Here is a 21302-nt window from a genome sequence, read left to right as displayed (position 1 = left end):
GTCTACAGGATTTTTTTTTCTTTGTGACTCCATTTCAAGCTTCTCATTTTCCAAGATTGCTACTGACCTTGCCACAGTGCAAGAATATATAGTGTTTAAATTCACCAGGAAGGTTATTTTGGGATATTTCTTTCTCCATATTTACTTTCATCCAATAAAAAAATCCAGAGGATTAAAAAAAAGCATGCCTTTTATTCAATTTCCTTATCCTAAAAAAGTTTATGATGAAGGAAACAAAAAAATCAAATTGTTTATTGAAAACATAATAAATCTGATAAAATAGAATGTATACCTATTGATTTAGCAGCTATAAAGCTTTAGATTTTGGTGGAAAAATGATAGTTGAGAGTGGAAGGTAGGATTGATCTGACTGAAAAACCAATGAGAGCCGTGGTTCATTTCCACCAATGTCTTATGTACATCATACAAAAATATATACTTTTGCAGTGGATTAACAAATTCTAGGTCAATAAAACTTGTCTTCTGGAGAAACCTTAAGTTTCTGGAATTAAGTGACAGTGTACCGTCTCCATTCTGTCAATAATTTTCTGTAAAAATTCAACATTTATTGACAGAAAAGGAAGTTTCTAAAATTAAATATACTTTGATATTCTGAATGTACCCCTCATTTAGTGTTTTAAAATACTGAAAATGAATCCATAGTGTTTTGAGAAGAGTTTACAATTCAGAATTTTATACCAAACTGAATTATCTCACATGAGTAAGAGCTTTAGAAATAGACATTACATTCATAAAAATTGAAATAATTATTCTTCATCAATAATTTTGAAATATAGTATTTTTCAAACTCTAGGTCAGAAGTTCTGGCTTTTTCTAGTACTGATGATATGTTTTCTTATTTATTTTTTCACTGTACCTCTACCAAAATAAATACCTGAATGGTATTTATTAAGAACTTAGGTTCAAATGACTTAAGAAGTATTTATGTTTTTAAAACTTAGTATTTGTCTGAAAAAAATAATACACTTATACTTATATCAAAAGAAATAGTGTTTTATTTCATTCTTAAATAGCCACCTTTGCTTAATACAGGCATTTTTCCACCTGTAGTACAACTTCCCAATCCTTCGCCAGATTAGATTTACCACTATACTTATTTTCTGTGGCAAATTGATTGCCATGCCACACTCGTTTTACATCACAGAATCCATAAACAAATCCAGTTTTATAAAGATATTTATGTGATCTAATGTTAACTACCTCAAGCTGTGAACTACCTTGAGCTGGTAGACCCCACAGTGTTTAACAGATGATACTGTGTTTCTCTCAAAAATATAAAATGATTTGAAGTTTTCCTGTGAGCTAGTTGTGGCACGCTGATCACTATAGTATACAGTTTTGTAAACAAGGTTTTAGACAAATGAGAGCAGAATAAATATTAGGGACTCAAAATGTAGAAAGTGATATTACAAACTGATAAAGAATTATCTCTTAAATGATATGAACCTCAGGCTCAGATGTCCCATTAGATTTAGTCTTGTTAGATATATTCTCCAGCATATAAGCAAATTTCTTTTTGGAGAAAAATGTTTAAAGAGTCTCCTCAACCCATTTTTTTTTCTTTTTCTATTAGATATCTTAAAATGATATTGGGTGACTTTTATAAGACCAATAGACATGTTTTTTTCAGAATTTTATAGGTCCAATTGTGCATATACCCATGTGCAGACATGTGCAGAAACAAACCCAGTAGGAATTGCACCAACGCATTAACACATAATTCACTGGAGATTGGGGAGTGTAGGGAGAAGACAAGGTTAGGAAGAGAGATTTGTTAAACCTTATAAAATTCGTTAGGAGGAATAAGTTCCAGTATTCTGTAGCACTGTAGGATGACTATAGTTTACAATAGTATATAATTACAAATAACTAGAGGGAGGATATTGAACATTCCCATACTGCTTTGGAGAATAATCTTCTTCATTCTGTTCTTTTCATATTATAAACATTTCTATAATATGCATTTTGTATTGAAAGAAAATAAATGTATTTAAAAAGAGAAATGTGGAAATGCTAAAATGAAAACCTTTTAACTGACTGTTAAGATCAATATTATCTAGGAATAGCAAAAATTACAAAAGGATTAAAAATAGCTGAAAAGGTAAATTAATTTAGAATCAAAAATCAAATGTAGGAAAAGCAATAACGTAAGTACAATATCTGTGATTTTTTTCTGATTTTCTTTGTGGAAACAACTTTAAATTTCTGTATTGCATAATTTTTCGTATGACTTAATACTTTTGAAAATAAAAAGTAGCACACAGGAAAGAATGTCTAGTTGTGCAAAATACTATGTAGATGTGAAATGTTATTATTATTCTTTAGACTATGATAATTTGTGGAGTATTTTAGGGGCATACTCCCTATCCCCTGTTGGTAAGGTAACAGAAGTGCCCCTTCTCTCTGCTTAGACAAGGATGTTCTCTCCAAATTCCAAGATTTTATGGCTTAAACACTAGTCAAATGTCTATCCTAAATATCTTTTAGAACAAAAAACACCACTTTCCCCTTGTTCTGTCTTGCAGTCTTCATTACAATGTTCATTTCGCATCAGAGAGTACTATTAAGATACTCATAGAATTTTATAAGTAGACAATTATTTTCATTTAATTATTTTTAAAATGGCGTTTGTTTGCTTTTAAGATATAAAGTTCAGCCAATGAGGAAGAGGAAATAAGCAAATCTAGAAGTGTCAAATGTTAGGCTTACAGATTTGCTTCTAAGTAAAAAAATATGGCATGCAAATACAAATCAAATTTCTTCTTTTTGCTTATGTGGGCTTAATTTCTTGGTACTGTTTTCCTTTATTTGATATCATAATGTAAGTAATGTTTGCTATGCAATTTGCTTTCATTTTAGCTTGGATTTCTTTTCCCCTGGGTTTCTAATTTCATTTCCATATGTGGATTGTTTTACCACCAATTAGTGCTAAATGACATGAATGAGGGTTTCTTAACAACTGTTCTCAATTCTTTTTGAGCCACATGAACACATTAGCTGTCAATTAGTCTGAATTCCACCCTCATCTTCTAACCTCTTATCTAATCTTCCCTACAATGGAAGAATTAATAACTTGTGAGGTGACCAAAATTTTAAAAGGAAATAAAAATAATAATGACAAAAATTACTAAACCACATTGAAATCATTTGCTTTTAACATTTTGTGAATGCACAGGCATATCTCAAAGATACTGTGGGTTTGGTGCAGAACTACAATAAAGTGAATATAGCAAGAAGACAAGTTAAGGACTTTTTTTGGATTATGCTGTCGTCTATCAAATATGCAATAGTATTATGTTTTTAAAAACAATAAACATACTGTAAGTTAAAAATATTGCTAAAAAATGCTACTAGTAACCTGAATCTTCAGTGAGTTGATGTCTATTTACTGGTGGAGGGTCATGCCTTCATGTTGATGGCTGCTGACTGATCAGGGTCATGGTTGCAGAAGGCTGGAGGGGCTGCAGCATTTTCTTAAAATAAGACAACAATGACATTTGCTGCATTGATTGACTCTTCCTTTCACTAAAGATTTCTCTGTAGAATGCAATTGTTTGATAGCATTTTATCCAAGTAGAACTTCTTTCAAAATTGAAGTCAACCTTCTCAAACCCTGCTGCTGCTTTATCAACCATGTTTATGCCACGTGTATTCTAACTCCTTTGTTGCCATTCCAACAATGTTCACAGCATCTTCACCAGTAGTAGATTATATCTCAAGAAATCACTTTCCTTGATCATCCATAAAAAGCAACTCTTCATCTCCTCAAGTTTTATCATAAGATTGTAGTAATTCAGTCACATCTTCAGGCTCCACTTCTTACTTTAGTTCTCTTGCTAGAGAGAGATCTCTTGATTGTCTTCAAATATGGTTCTCTTCCATCACATGGCGTTGATTCCTCAACTGAAATCTTGAATTCCTTAATGTTATCATGAGGGTTGAAATCAACTTCTTCCAAACTCCTGTTAATGTTGATATTTTGGCCTCTTCCCTTGAATCAGGAATGTTCTTAATGGTATCCAAAATTATGAATCCATTCCATCAGGTTTTCAATTTACTTTGCCCGGATCCATCAGAACAATTACTAGCTATGACAGCCATATGAAATGTGTTTCTTAAATAATAAGACTTGAATGTTGAAATTACGCCTTGATACATTGTGCTGCAGAATCAATGTATTAGTAGGCATGAACACGACTTTAATATATATGTACAGATCCATTAGAAATTTGGGGTTACCAGGTGCATTGTCATTGAGCAGCAATATTCTGAGAGAATTCTATTTAGAGAAATAGTTCTCAATAGTGGGCTTAAAATATTCAATAAACCATGCTGTAAATAGATGAGCTATCATCCAGGCTTTGTTGTTTCATTTGTAGAGCACAGGCAGAGTAGATTTGGCATCAATCTTAAGGGGTCTAGGATCCTTAGAATGCTAAACAAGTACAGTCTTCAAGTTAAAGTCATCAGTTGTATTAACCCCTAATAAGAGAGTCAGCTGGTCCTTTGAAGCTTTGAAGCCAGACATTGACTTTTCTTCCAACTTTTCTTCTGTAGCTTCCTTACCCCTCAGCCTATGTAGAATTGAAGAGATTTAGGTCCTTTCTCTGGATTAGGCTTTCGTTTAAGGAAAAGTGGCTGGTTTTAGCTTCTATTCAGATTACAAAAACTTTCTTCGTATCAGCAATAAGGCTGTTTTACTTTGTTATCATTCATGTATTCATTGGAGTAGCACTCTTAATTTTCTTCAAGAATTTTTCTTTGCATTTACAACGTAGCTGTTTGGCACAAGAGGCCTAGCTTTCGACCTCTTCTCATTAAGTTTAATCATTTCTAGGCTTTGATCAATTTTCCTTTTAATTGAGACAGGATCTTACTCTCACTCAGGCTAAAGTACAGTGGTACAAGCATAGCTCACTGCAACCTCAAATTCCTGGCCTCAAGAGATCCTTCTGCTTCAGCTTCCCAAGTAGATGAGTTTGCAGGTATGCACCACCATACAAAGCTAGTTTAAAAAAAATTGGGTCTTGCTATGTTGCACAGGTTGGTCTGGAACTCTTGGGCTCAAGTAATCCTCTGCCTCATCTTGTCAAGTGCTGGGATTACAAATGCAAGCACTGCACCTGGCCTAGCTTTTGATTAGAAGTGAAAGATGCATTTCCCTTTCTTTCTCTTGCACACTTAGATGCCACTGCAGGATTATTAATTGGCCAAATTTCAGTATTGTTGTGTCTCGGGGAATAGTGAGATCTGAGGAGAGAAAGTGAAGGGGAGAAATAGTCAGCAGAACAGGCAGAAAACACACAACCTTTATCAATTAAGTTAACTGTCTTATGTGGGCATGATTCATGGCGTCCCCAAACAATTACAGCAGTAACATCAGACGTCAGTAATTACAGATCACCAAAACAAATAAAATGAGGAAAAAGTTTGAAATAGTATGAAAATTACAAAGTGTGACACAGAGACGAGGTGAGCACATGCTATTGGAAAAATTGTGTTAATAGACTTGCTCAATGAAGGATTGCCACAAATTTTCAGTTCTGAAGAAAGCACAATATCTGCGAAGCATGATCAAGCAAAGCACAATAAAATGAGATATGCCTATGTAAAGTTTACACAACAATATTCTTTATCCTTGTATAGTTATATTCTAATGATTCCATAGCGATATAATGTTAATAGCAATTAGTTTATTCTGTAGATTAAAAAATAAAATATTATCACCACATGTCTTTAAAATTACAATTTATAATCTTCAGGTATATTTGTCTTTGACTATCTGGAAAATAATACCACTTGCTTTCACTTTGCTTTCACACATTATCTTATTACTACCCTAACAGAGTTCACCCTGCTGATATTGTTATTTTTATTCTGAAGAGGAAAATATGTTAATAGATTTAGAAAATGTAAATAGTCTCTCAAGAATGTCATGAGTTAAAGTGTGTCCAAGAGTTAGCTGATTCTTAGCCAAACAACCAGCTCTAGAACAAAATGTCATTAGGTATTTTCAGGTATTTTTAAATATAATTATTTGCTTTCAGTTTATTACTCACTTTCTTTTTATCAGTTTCAATGTCCACAGGAGTAATAAACATATGTATTTCATAAATTAATAATAAGGCATGACATGTAGAGTGAGTGTTTATTATAAATATTTTTTATGAATGAATAAAATTTCCTAATTCCTGATCCAAATGTTTATTTTATAACGCTGCTACACTCTCAGCTAAAGAGTAACATGTTGCACCCACCAGTTCTTTCCACTAACTATTCCTATCTATGAAAACACTCATGACCTTCAGATGGTGGTGTATTAAAATGATCACCAGCCAGGCCTCTTCCCTTTCACAATGACATAGGTCCCTCAGTGTCCCACCTTTTATGATTTGATTCTGATTCTGTCTCAGATCAGCTGGTGTCAAATGCCTATTAGCCAATATCAGTGCACCTATGCTGATGTTTGATAGGCAATATTTTGTCTGATGCCATCAGTAAGAGGAAAACATCCAGCTAAACTAGGTAGCCTGTTGCCTTCTCCCCATACCCACCACAGGGAGTGCTTTGGAGACTAAAGGAGATTCTGAACCACACCACTGAGATTCTAGCTCCTTATTTTACCTACTGAAGAGGATCAAAAAGACCACTCTCTCTCTCTCTCTCTCTAAATCAGTTCCCTTTCCTACTTATAAGCTAAGAATAATAATGACTATATAGCAGTTCTTGGTTATCCGTCGTTTTATTTTGCCTGGTTTCGGTCACCCACGTGAAACAGCAATCCAAAAATATTAATGGAAAATTTCAGAAATAAAAAATTCATAATTTTAAATTGTGTACCATTATGAGGAGTATGATGAAACCTTGTGTTATCCCACTCTAAGGGTGAATTATCCATTTTTCCAGCAGTCCACACCCTCTTATACTACCCATTTGTTAATAACTTAGTAGCCATCTGGGTTATGGCATTGACAGAACACTGGGGAGAATATAGTACAATAAGATATTTTGTGTGAGAATGAGAAGAAAAGACCACATTCACAAAAATTTCTTAAAGTACATTATTAACATTGTTCTATTTTATAATATTTGCTAATATCTTACTGTATCTAATTTATAAATTCAATTTTATCACAGGTATATATATACAGGAAAAATATATTATATATATATATATATATACAGTGTTATATATAGGGCTCAGTACTGTCTGAGATTTGAGGTATCAATTGGAGATTTCGGGATGTATCCCCCAGGGATAAGGAACAAATATTGGACCTATAATCAGAAGGCTAGTCAAAAAATACTAATACTTGTGAAATGTATGTGCAACATAATATACAAACCCAATGTTACTATTTGCTGTTAGAGTTTTGCCTCCTAGCTCATAAGTGAGAATAGCAGTTTTATTTCTGTGGGGGGTGTGTGTGTGTGTGCGCGCGCGCGCTTTAAGTTTTAAGCTATCTGACATGAATTGGAATCTTTGGGATCTTTTCTATGGCCTGAAATATTTGAATAAATTAAAAACTATCCTAGAAAATTAGAACTAATTCTAATATTGTCTGGTCTTGGTGTCATTAAGATACCAAGTATTCAGTAAAAGTTGTTTGTAGTATTATTTTTTAAATATATTTAGATATTTTGCCTCTTTTTGAAGCAATTTAATTATTTATATTTCTATATTTAATATTTTTATTAGAAATCGCCTCAATTTTTAAATTTATAAATATAAATTCACATGTAATCTTATGTAATTAAATGACTTCTTTATTTGGGGGTCAGACTGAGAGATCCTATTTTTAATCACACATATTACATACATATAATTAATATATTATATATTTCATAATCAAAAGTCTATTTAAGTTAGTTTTTGAATAACAAGATTTATTAATCAAATATACTTTTTATTTCATTGTCATATTTGTTATTCCTCAATTCTTCAATGACGTTAGTTTTCTTCTATTTTCTCTTGGTTAATGTTGTTATTCATGTATAGTGGCTTATGTTGATGACACAGCATAATTTATTTTCAACTTTTTTTACTCAGTAATACTAGTTATAAGGTTACACATTTCCTTTTAATTAAATATTTAGCTACATCTCTAAATCTTGATAAAAAACGCAAGAGTTATTTTGAAGAAAGAAATGGTTAAGTCACATGGTGATTACTATCAGGTTCATGTCTACCTGTGCAACATTGGGATCAGAGAAGTTAGACTGTCCGCTCTCTACTTTCAAGAAGGTATTGAGTTTCCAGTTTGACTAAGGACACAATAGATTTTACATCTTTCATATGTACACAATTATATGTGGTCTTGATTTTTGACTATAAAATAGTTATATCTGATAGCTTGAGTGTATTAGTTCTACAATTGAACTTCCATATACCCATATTTAGGTTCTGTCTCTTTGGTCTTTTAATTCTCATAAAACTGCATTAAACTTTTCACTGTGACTGTGGTTCTATCATTTTTCTTTATATCTCTAAGATAAGTTGCTGCCTATGTTTTACTGATGTTTTGTTTGGGCTATGTCATTCCATATGCCTAAATAATAATAATTATTATTATAAATATAATGATCATTACAACCGACACTCACTAATTCCATTCCTAAGCTTCTATTGCCTTTACTATAAGAAATTTCCCAGTTTCTTGTTCCCCCATTGCAAATACTTCACATATACACGATGGAATACTATGCAGCCATCAAAAACGATGAGTTCGTGCCCTTTGTAGGGACATGGATGAACCTGGAAACCATCATTCTCAGCAAACTGACACAAGAACAGAAAATCAAACAACGCATGTTCTCGCTCATGGGTGTTGAACAATGAGAACACATGGACACAGGGAGGGGAGCATCACATACTGGGGTCTGTAGGGGGGAAATAGGGGAGGGACAGTGGGGCGTGGGGAGTTGGGGAGAGATAGCATGGGCAGAAATACCAGATATAGGTGATAGGGAGGAAGGCAGCAATCTTATGCAACAATCCTATGCAACAATCTTATGCAACAATCCTATGCAACAATCTTGCATGTTCTTCACATGTACCCCAAAACCTAAAATGCAATGAAAAATAAATAAATAAATAAATACTTCATTCAGTTAATCTTAATGCTGACATTTACTCTCTCAGCTATCCACTCATTTTACTACCACATCATTCAATTTTCACATTCTTCCAAAACAATGCCCCAAACTAGAACACTTCTCTCCTATTCTCATGTACTCTGCCTCTGGTCAGGTATAACTGTAAATACCCAATATGCCACTTCCATTCTTTATCTTTTCTATCCAGTCCAAGTTTGATCTTCACCTCCTTCTCAGTTCTTTTAGTTATGACCTTTCGTCCCCATTCTTCATACTAAATATTCCAAACCCTCTATAATCTCCCCAGTCTAAAACCCCATTCTTGTCACCTATACCGTTAGCAGATGCCTCAATTTCTAAACTAGCTGAGGGTATTTATACTATTTAAACAAACTGTCTTTATTTCTATCTCGTCCACTTAAAATCTCAGCATATTGGTTACCTTTATCCCTTTTCATTTCTGCTACTTCTGAGAAAAAAGTAATCTTTTTTCTTTTTAACTGTTTGCCCATTTCTTCTTCCATTTAAGCCTACTCCACCTTTTCACTGTTTTATAATCTCTCCATCTTTTCTGTATCTCCACATCCGTATGCTCAAGATTTTATGACCCTATCCTTTGCTTTATTCTACTATCTTGTGTTCTGTTGTTTCGTTGTACTTTGTATATTTTGCCACTTGATTGGAAACTATTTCTGATGTTCTTATCACTAGGATGGCACTATCAGCCCAGTGTTTCTTCTAAACTTCCCACTTAACCAAATTACCCAAAGTTACATCTCCTTAAGTAGGTACTGGCTCAAATTTGTACTTTCTACCTGGGCCTTCCTATTATCTTTATTCCAATAAAATCTTCCCTGGTTGAAGTTAAAGTTAAGAATAGTATTAACTTAGAGGTAAGAAAACTAGAAATCAAAAGGTTACATTCTTAATGTAATCTGGGATCATGTCCAATAAACATTTTTTTTCTTGTGAAACAAGGATATCAATAACCACAATGTCACATTGTTTTAGAGAAAGACTTTAATAAAAATGTATTATCATTTTCTGACATAATTATTTTCTACTTTTGTGACTACATGTCCATTGCTTTAAAATATTATATATATGTGTGTGTGTGTGTGTGTGTGTGTGTGTGTGTGTGTGTATCTCCACTTTCTCCATAAAGCATAGGGAACAATGCCATTGCTTGTGAGTCATTTGGCAATAATCTCCATGCTGGACCTATGCAAATGGCATATCATTGTGATAAGTTTTCTTCCTAATAGACTTCCTTCTCTGCCCTTCATACCAACCTAGGTTTCTTCATACATTTATCAAACTATTTTACAATTATCTCTTCACATACCGCAATTGGGAGATTCCTGAAACAAACAAACAAACAAACAAAACAAAAAAGTACATTCAATATTGTATTCTTAGAAAATAGAGTAGCAAAGTTAAGTGCCGGTAAATATAGTCACTCTTTTTTAGGTAAGGGGAAAAGACTGGAATGTTGTGAATCCCCAAAGGTAAGGATTCTCACCTCCTTCCTTGAAAAATGAAGCATTTTCCCATCATCTCCTTGAGCTCCATTATCTCGTTGAACCTCATTATCTTCTATCACCTCACTCTTCCACTGATCATCTGAGCGAAAATAAAGTAGGATTGTTTTAAAAACACTGTTTTAAAATCATTGCTTTAAAAATCCCGTTTTTTCAATGTAAACCTAAAACTATGGAACTACCTCTTTCTCTAAAAAGCAAAACAAGGAAAGAATATCCTTGCAGCTCAATTTCTCCCATAGAGCAATAGGATGCCCACTGAAATTGTGTATGAATGCATAAAATCCTGCCAGAGGGTACACAGAGTTTTTTATCTTTATTCCTTTTATTGTGTTTTACAAATTGTTCAAGGCCCTGTGGGCCCAGTTTTTGTGAGAAGAGGGAGAACTTTTGAGTCCTTTCCAAATCCTCATTGTAGGATAGGAGGAACCTACCAGGAGATTTTCTCAGCAACATTTTCTTCATATTTGGCCAACTGAGGGTGCACTATCCCTGAGCTCTGGCAATCCAGTTTATAAGGCTGCTTGTGGCAGTTGAGGTTCAAAAACAAAGCTGTGGGTGGAAAAATATCCAAAAGTTTCAAAGGCAAAAGCAGCTGTCTGAAGTTTTCTAACATTTCTGTAGAAAGTAGTGAGGGAGTAATGCTGAGAATACACTGCAAATTATACAAAGGCGACTTGAAAAGCTCCAGTATGTCAGTTTTCAAAAGTCCTCCTGAGGCCAAGAGACTGTGAAATTCTCATGTATGTTGATTTATGCAGCGATTTGCTTTGACCCCAGGGAAAGCTGCTTTATGGTTCGGACATCTATGCCTACCCACCTTCCCACCTATCTGTGAGAATCGCCGAACAAAATGTGCAAAGGGAAAATGAATGGAGCAAAAAATAAAGCCGTCACAAAAATAATATATACTCAATTCAAAAGTTAAAATCAATTTTTCTTTGTCCCTGTCTGAAAATTCCATGCATAGTGGGCCATATATTCCACCACAAACTTTGTCCAAAGCTGATTTTGTTATATACTTAGATTGTTAAAAGAAAAGAAAAGAAAAGAAAAGAAAAAGAAAAAAAGTGGATACATTTTCAACAGGGATTGAGAAGGGCATTTTGGTAGAACAATTTCTTTCTATCCTTTGGCCTAGTCAAACTTAACCACATTTTAACCTCTGTCTAATTCACCCACTTTCTAGAATGTGTTATAACCCCACTAGTTCACAATTTGGCCATCTATAATGTCTCTATTTCCCTATTATCTGAAACATGTCTAGATGATTAATCAGATGATAACTAGTTGACATTAATTGCATTTTGTATTATTGCTATTTTACGTTTTTGCCTGTGACTTTTGATAATTACATAATAAGACTTCTTAGGGACAAGATATAACATTTTATAATAGAAAGTCTGGCCCCATTTTCTTGATTTCTGACTATTGAGAGATTTGAAGCCTCACCACTCCCTCTTCTACTTCTACCCAATATTGGGTAAATTGATAAGAGAGTCTAGATGCTCCCCTTTGGTTCAGATAGAAGGATTCAAATTATGCAACCACCTGCCCCACAAGAAAATCTTCACTTCCACCCTACCCCCTAATCACAATAAAACTCCAAACCTGTGTTATTTTCTTACTCACTCAAGCCATTTTCATGCCAGCTTCAAAGGTCTTCTCTCCTCTCCCCAGGAAGCCTCATTATGTCAGTAGTAAACCGTTCCATGACCTCTTAGTGTATGTTTGAAGTTATCAGTTTTGACATCTGAAACAAATTATGGGTTAACTCTATTCTCCCTATGTGAAAGGTTCCGATATCTTTCCTATACCTCATCTTAGGGCCAATCATACAGAAAGTGCTTAATATTTACTTTTTAAATGCCTGTCTGAATGACTCCCATATTCTTCAATTTTCTTCAGCAAACTGGAACTCAAATTTGAGGAAGAGGGTATTAACCAATTATTTATCCAGTTCCTCAGTTACTCAACTATTAAATGAGTAATCGAAATAGTCTTTGGTCTTCTCTTTGAAAAGGATCATATACTGAATAAGAAAAACTAAGAAAAAAGTAATAAAACACGCTTCTCACTATAATACTGACTTCAGTGCCCACACATTGGGGATGAGATAGAAAATATGTTTACCATTCTGAGTCTCAAATTTGATGTGCAATAAAGTTGCATTGGATCTAAGAGTAAGGAAATATGGGATGGAGGTTGACATTCTTACTTGCCCATGTGAAAATATGTGTCTATCAGTAGTCATGCTTTATATATTTTATCCTTTAAAAATATATTTAATAAGCATTTGCATATTTGATTTTTTTATAATCTATCTCTTTTTGAAGGCAGTTTTGATATGTTTCTATTTAAAAAAAATTATCATTGGATCTTCACCCACAAGCCCATGAGACAGGTAAGATAGGAATTCAGCATACATGGCTGCTGAGAACCAGAGAAGTCACAAATTGTCCAAGATCAAAAAGCAAACTTTCTAGTCATTTGATACTTAAGTATTTTTATGGACCAAAGGTGTATATCCCCCCAGAATGTGTATGTTGAAGCCCTAATCCCCAATGTGATGCTATTTGGAAGGGGAGGCCTATTGGAGGTAATTAGATTAAGTCATGACAGTGAGATCCTTATGGTAGGATTAATGTCCTTATAAAAAGAGGAAAATACACATGATTTCTCACTGCATTCACCTACATGCACCAAGGGAAGACTATGTGAGTAAATAACATGAAGATGGCTATCTCCAAATCAGGAAGAAAGTCCTCATCAGATATTGAATCTGCCAACACCTACATTTTGAATTTCTCAGCTTCCAGAATTTTGAGAAATAAATGTTTGCTTTTTAAGCCACCAGTTTACAATATTTTGTTCTAGAGGTCCCAGCTGACAAAGAGAGGCAAGAATCTTTCTATTATGGAGCATTGTTTTCTCAGAAGCAATGTTAATATGAAAATTGAATTATAAGATATTCATGAGTTTCTGATATGTAAGTGCTTTGGAAATGGTAATTCATATATTTACTTATGTTCTATTCACATGATATTCATGGAGTCCAGATCCTGTAGTTGCCTAGCCTCAGTGCCTAGCATTTATCTCAGTATGTCTCTGTTGAAGTGAATGAGGATGACATGTCTTGTGGAAAACAAAAACCAAAGCAAAAGCAAAAATTATCAACTGAAATAACCCTATACAGTGATTCACTGTATTTATTTAAAGATACACTCCTTCCTTTAAAAAATTACATATACACATGTGTATTTGTGTTTCTCCAGGAAGCTACAGAATCAAGATAGGGGAGATGGAGAGAGGAAGAGGAATAGAAAGAGAGAAAATTTGCAGTGTTTTTGTTTTGCCTAGCATTTATACAAACTTCTCCTAGTTATCTTTGTGAGAGAGATTCACAGTAGTAACTCGTCATCCTTAACCAAACATAAAACAAAAATCAAACAGTAACAACAACAGAAAACCACGCAGGTATTGTTTATCCAGGTCATTTAATAACTTTTCACAAATAGGATTCACAATGGGCAATGGAATCTTACATCCTACTTTTTCTTGGGATAGAAAATTTATGTGATTGGGAAATTTATTCACAGGGCTATCCAATCATCTCAGATTAGATAAATCAACTTCAAATGATTGGCAGTGTTTTCCTATAATCGGCGAAACCGAATTCTGGCTATACGTTATTTTTAAATTTGCATCAACTCTTTGGGGACATAAATAGGTATCAACTCCCTCTTGGCTCTTAGGCTGGGGTCCAACCACATTGTCCCCTTTTGCATTGGGCTCATCTGGCCGCTGCTCACTGCCCATGACTAGGAACAATTTTCTCTGCTCAGTGCATGCACTGGACTGGTTCATGCTTTGGAGCAGTTGGTTAACGATAATGATAATGATTTAGATTCCAGTGGGCAGTAAATATAAAATAATTAATCGTTAAGTGGCCTCATGAATGTAGGAGATTGTTTACTAACCATGTGGGAAGGAAAGGTGATTAAAGCATGCTAAAAAGTACAAGCCAAGAGAATTAGACTGGATAAAGATGAGGTAATAGGTTTTTTAATTCCTGGGATATAAACATTGGACCAAAAAAACCCCAAAATGGATACATGGGAAATTTGATTTTGTGACAGGAAAATTACAGGTATGTAAATATGATAAAATTGGCATACTTCAAAATGATGCAAAAAGTGAAGTACAAGACCTCTCATTGGATCAGTGTTTCGACAATAACAAATATAGATGCCCCCACAGATGAATGAATCTAGTAGCTCTAATTATTAGATTATGAACTCTTTATTCAGAAATAAAACTATACATTTTTAAAACTGTAATTATTAAGAGAAAACATGCATTTTGTTGCTGTAGGCAGGAAAAGGTTATATTTACAGGGGATACAAGATGAAGCGATATGACAAGCACGGCTGCTATAAAATGGAAACAACAACTAAATAAACCAATTCCTTGACTCCAGTTTCCACATTTGAAATGTTAAAATACGAAGTTAGAAATATCACATTTTTCTATTTTCTATCCTTGGCTTTCCTTCCTAATGTGGCTCCAATATCCCTTAGGACACAACTGTACTTCGCACATGGGGTGTCTCCGGGGCCTTTCTCAGTGCCCGACATGAGGAAGCTGCTCAATAAATGTCTATAGGTGACAATGCTGGCAGATACAACTGTTTAGGGTCAGGTTCACTAATATATTCAGGACTACAAAGATTTTAGTCATCATTTATTTAAAAGATGTGGCAGCTTTAGGGAAAGCTCTTCTGCAGCTAAAAGAACCAGCCTCTACTCAGCATGTAACCTCCAGACTCAGTGATATCATTATAGTTTTTGGAAGAAGAGTTTTAAAGCTGTCTTTGCTGTTTCAGAATCCCACAGAAAATCCCAAAAGGAACATCTCATTTTAAGGACCTTCTTCCAGACCTTAGGACCCATCAACTGGGGGCATTCAAGGGAATCCATATACAACACAGCCAGTGGTTTCAGAATGCAGTTCTTTTCTGAAATACAGCTTACTGGACCCATCTCCAGAGATCCCAAGAAATCTTTCTTTTTGACAAGTGCCAAGGTAAGTCTGATGAGAGTAATTAATGTTGAAACAAATATGAAGGTAAACTCTTTATAAGCCCCTTTGAATCTCTGTGCAGTAAAAAAAATGCTGCTGTCCCACCCCCAAAGACTTTGCTTTAATTGATTTGAGGAGAACCTTCCAGCATCTTTGTAAAAGCCCATGAGGTGATTCAAAAGTGTAGCTAAATTTGAGAATAAATTGAGTACTCTTGAATGTGAGGCCCTCTGACAGCCAGAGCAATCTCTCAGGAAAAAAATTTCATTAACTAAAACCCATCAGTAGCTATCTCTGTGGAATCAACACCCTTAATCTGGTTTGTGCTTAAATAATAAAAGACAACTTCACAGAGAGGTGTTAGGTGCCCCCCAGAAGAAAGTAACCTTTAGCAACCAGCTTTCATAAACACCAATTAAGCCCTAGGCAACTAATGTGACTGTTGTCCTTCATGTAACCACAATTCTACCCTCTACTGTCACCACCTAATGATCCTAGGCCTGCTAAGTGCACCCCTGACCTCCCTGTACTCAGTTGGCTCTGTCCCCAGGGCATTAACATCTGGTCAACTCCAGAGGCATCATTGCGTGTATAGCACCAAAGGCTTTGCTTGTGGAGTGGACCCTTTCCCCTCCTACCCCAGCCCTCTGAAGCTTATACTTTGGAATTCAGACTCCTGAGCAGGTCTCTGACAGGGCACTGAACACATTGAGTGTGAAGTCAGAGCCTGAGTCTACCAGTGGTGGGAGGGTCGGCCATGTTCTATGGCCCCAGCTCTTTGCTTCTTTTTTTTTTTTTTTTTGAGACAGAGTCTCGCTGCTCTGTCACCAGGCCCCAGTGCTGCAGTGGGGTGATCTTGGCTCACTGCAAACTCCACCTCCCAGGTTCAAGCAATTCTCCTGCCTCAGCCTCCTGAAGTAGCTGGGATTACAGGTGCACGCCACCACACTCAGCTAATTTTTGTATTTTAGTAGAGACGGGGTTTCACCTTGTTGGCCAGGATGGTCTCGATCTCTTGACCTTGTGATCCACCCACCTCAGCCTCCCAAAGTGCTGGGATTACAGACATGAGCCACCGCACCTGGCCTGCTTCTTCATTTGACTTGGCTTGGTCTACCATAAATCAAATTGCTAATCCTTCATACCTGAACCGCTGGTAAAGTAGCTACTCTTAATTCTTTAACTTCAGCTTTTCTTCCAACCTACTCCTTTCCCGTTAGTCAAACTTACTAAAATACTGCCATTTATTAAATCTATCACTTTTTCAAAAATCACTGGGGCCCCACATGTTTGCGTAATATAGCCATGCTTTTGGTGTAGCCTAATGTTTAACATTTGTCTCACGGAGTCTTATTCTGCCCTCACAACCTGAAAGAACAATGTAATTCCAGCAAACCCTCAATCTCACTGTCCCTCAGGCACATGCAGGTCCCTCTTTCCTTGCTCACAAGCTTCCCCTCCTGAAAGCACATTCTCTCCCTTCTGCCTGATACAACATTACTCACCTTTTAAGACCCTATTCACAGTCCACTTGGTCTATAACACCTGATCTCGTCAGTCCATAGTGGCTTTTTAAATCCTATAATGCTTGTTTCCTTACCATTCACTGGACTTATAATACTGTGTTCTCTGCTCAGTTCTCTAGAGGCGGCCATGTAACCTGCCTGACCCACTTCTTTGTTTGCTTTTGTATATACCCAGAAAGTAATTTCTAACTAACTAATTAGTAGACTGATTGATAAAGAAGCTAAATAAAGTTATGGAGAAATTTGTATGTAGTTAAAGCTAAAGGCAAGTGTTGTGGCCTTAGGATGATATATTTTCATCTGTCGGTGTTCAAGCCCCAAATGGAAATTCTAACAAAGAAAATGTTTTTTTTTTGTTTTTTTTTTTTTTCCTTTTTCTTAAACAAAGATAGCTGACCTCACGCAATTACCTCTCTCTCTTCTCTCTGTGCCAACACGGGGCCCAATGAGAGGTCGGAGTTCAAACACATGAAAAGTGCTTTGAAATGTCACTTGTTCACAACATCTGAGAAAATGCTGCCTTCTTTGCCCCCTACCAATGTAATCAACAGTAATTTCAAATCAATATCTTGCCTCACCACGGATTGCTTTGTAAATCTAGTCTTCTTGTTGTTCTTTTTCTGCCTCATTACTTATCTCCGTCACCTACTGATATTAGTTGCTCCAGATACTAATGCAATTTTCCCAGCAGTATGAAGTAGGTTCAGCTCTTTGACAGTCAGATCTGAGTTTTCCAGCATATTACAAAAACATTTATTTTCTATTTGTTATAGACCTTCAAATCTATTAAACTTAGTTTAAAAAATGGAAACGTGTCTTCACATTGAGCTGGGGACGCTGCTCCAAATTAAAAGAATTCCGCTGATCCCCACGGAGTCATTTCAGGGCGAAAGAGTTTAAGTCGACCATTTTAGAACATACTGGGGATAAGTTGAGAGAAGGATTGTCTTTCGTCAAATTGATTTTCTCTTCTTGCATTATTTATTATTGTCTTAATTTATGTGGAAATGTTGCCTCTCTTTTCTTGAGAGACTTCTCATCTATTTCTAAATGTTTATTGTGGCTGTGCACTAATTTGGCATTTTCTGTATGCTCTTTGTCTTTCCTGGGACAAGCTCTTCCTTTTCCTACCTCTAGGCCAGGGTTTGCCCGGTCCTGCCTCCTTCAGGATCTGCCCTGGATTACTCCGTCTCCTGTTCACCTTTCTCTTTTCGTAACTTCTATAGCTATTATGAGTCTTGTCTGAGTTCCAGGGTTTAACTTTGGGTAACATTGTCTCTTCTCGTTCTCTCATTGTCTCATACATTATGTCTAGTGTTCTCCTCTGAACTGTGCTTTGCTTTTCTATTCATTAGTCACAGCTCCATTAAGCTGGTATCTGGTGAGTCTGTACATAGTCTTACAATTATTATAATAAATTAGCTTTATTATGCTTTGCACGTGCCGCAAGTTCCTCAAATAGATGGTAAGCTCACAGAAGGCAATAAGTAAACACTTTCTTCTGAAATATCTCCTGAATTTACTAATTTTTATCTCTCTCCACTGCTATAGCCTCATCCAGGCTACATTATCTCTCATCATGAGCATCACAACAGCCTTCTAGAGGGTCTCCCTAAATCCATCTCCTATGTTCCCCACCCACCCTCTGGCGGAAAATTCAGAAACATAAATTTGGTTTTATTCTCTCGATCAGTGGACATGCTCATGGGAAAACATGAAAGAAATTTGAAACTTTATGCTAAGAAAAATAAACCAGACACAAAAAGATAAATACTGAATAATTCTAAATATTGAATCATCCACTTACATAAAGTAAGTAGAACAGGCAAACTCATAGAGAGAAAATAGAAAAAAAGGTGCTATAGGCTGAAGGTTTGTCCCCCACCCCAAAAAAAATCATCTGTTGAAATTCTAACCCCCAAGATAATGGTATTCAGAATTGGGGCCTTTGGGAGGCAATGAGGAAGGAACCCTCATGAATGACAGGAATGTCTTTATAAAAAAGGCCTGAGAGAGAAACCCTAGTGCCTTCAACCATCTAAAGACACAGCAGGAAAGTCTAGGAGCCAGAAAGCAAGCCCTTACCAAACAGCAAATCTACCTTGATCTTCAACTTTTCACCTCAAGAACTATGAGAATACATTTCAGTTGTTTTTAGCCTACCCAGTTAATTCTATTTTGTTACAGCAGCTCAAACAAAGGCAAGAGGTTACCTGAACTGGGAAAAGGAATAAATTCAGAGATATTATTTAATGAATACAGAGTTTCTGTTTAAAATGATGAAAAAGTTCTAGAAATATATAGTGGTGAGAGTTATGTATTAATAATATTGTGAATGTGCTTAATATCACTGGATTGTACATGTCCATCTAATTAAGATAATCAGTTGCATATTTAATAAGTAAACCTATTGATTACCAGAAAAAATTACACACTCAGTGGCCTTCCTATACTGTTCTGACCATGGCCTCAAGCTCAGGTAGATCTTGTCTCTATTTTTTTTTTCATGAGTACACAGTAGGTATATATATTTTGAGGGTACAGGAGATGGTTTGATGTAGGCCTCCAGTGTAAAATAATAACATCATAGAGAATGGTTTTTCCATTCCCTTAAGCATTTGTTTTTTGTTTACACTCTTTTAGCTATTTTAAATGTGTACTTAAGTTATTATGGAACACAGCCATGGGCTGTATGTATTTTTAACCCATGAGTTATCCTCAGTCAATACTTAAGTCTATTCAATTTCTTCCAGTCTTCCAAACATGTTCTGCTCCCTTTCATCACAAAGGCTTCTCACATGTTGCTCTCTGTTTCTGGAACATTGCAAATAGCACTGTCTTGCACACCACCACCTGCCTCCTAGTAGCCAGCATAAATCCCAGCTTAATTGTTACTACCTCAAATAAGCCTCTTCTGGGCACCAATTCCAGGTTATATCTCTCTGTGATCCGTTCTTTCAGCACCAAGTAATTCTCATTCATAGCCCTGGTCAGAGTTTTAATGGTATTTTTATTGGTGTTATTCTGAGTCCTGGCTGTTTCTTCCCCTGGACTATAAGTGTCAAAGAATGGAAAAGCCATCTCTAGTTTTGCATCCAGTTTAGTGCCTGCCATATGGCAGCTGCTTAGTAAATATATACAGAGTGAGTGAAGCCAAATATTGTATCTTAGGTTCTCTGTTATCTTCTTTCTATGAAAGCCCTTCCTCTCATTAGTATGACAGCACTCAGATCATCTTTACTGGGCTTTACTTTCCAAAATGTAAAATGAAGAAGAGAGAAAAATGAATTTCTCCTAACACTAAAATGTGAGGTGTAGAGCTGTTTTACTGAAGCAGAGGCTACTTCATGGAAATGGAATGGGCTGGTGATGGAAACCAAGAGTCAAAAGTGCATTCTTTATCTGGCTTCCGCCCATTTCGACAAAGACTAAGAGAAGGAGGGGCATTCTTGGCAACCTGTCTGGAGCCAGAAGTCTGTGCACAAGGCAAAATGCTGTCCGTACTCATAACTGTAAAGTGGTAACAATGACGGCAGCAATGACTAACACACACAGTGAATGCCACAGCTGTGAACTCTTTTGGTCATGGTAATAATGCTGTCAGATTGTTGCCACTAAAATGTGGTAGAATTGGGATCCACATCCACTGGAAAAGATCTAGAATCTGAAAGGGAGAAAGTGTGTGTGTGTGTGTGTGTGTGTGTGTGTGTGTGTGTGTGTGTGTTTTATATCTATCTATTTATCTTCCTTCAATAGTGTTCTGACATATATGGAAAGTAAACACAAAATTAGGCAAATACAATTTGTCAATTTTTTTCTAACTTACCATGTAAAATTCATTGCGTTCTTAAAAAATTAGTTTTTATCTAACTCAAATATGAATTAATCCATTGTTCAAAAACTAGATATCTTAAAATGTAGTAAACACCTCACATATGCCTGCCAATTGTGGACTATAAAACACAAACCATATACCCAACCTTTATCTTCAAAGAGCTTATAAAATAGAGCTGGACAAATTGGGTTCTTACAGAAG

This window comes from Sapajus apella, unplaced genomic scaffold (genome assembly GCF_009761245.1).
Source record: "Sapajus apella isolate SASKATOON/1434 unplaced genomic scaffold, GSC_monkey_1.0 scaffold57, whole genome shotgun sequence".
Taxonomy (NCBI): domain Eukaryota; kingdom Metazoa; phylum Chordata; class Mammalia; order Primates; family Cebidae; genus Sapajus; species Sapajus apella.
The sequence above is the reverse complement of the archived record's forward strand: the minus strand, read 5'-3'. Positions refer to the sequence as shown.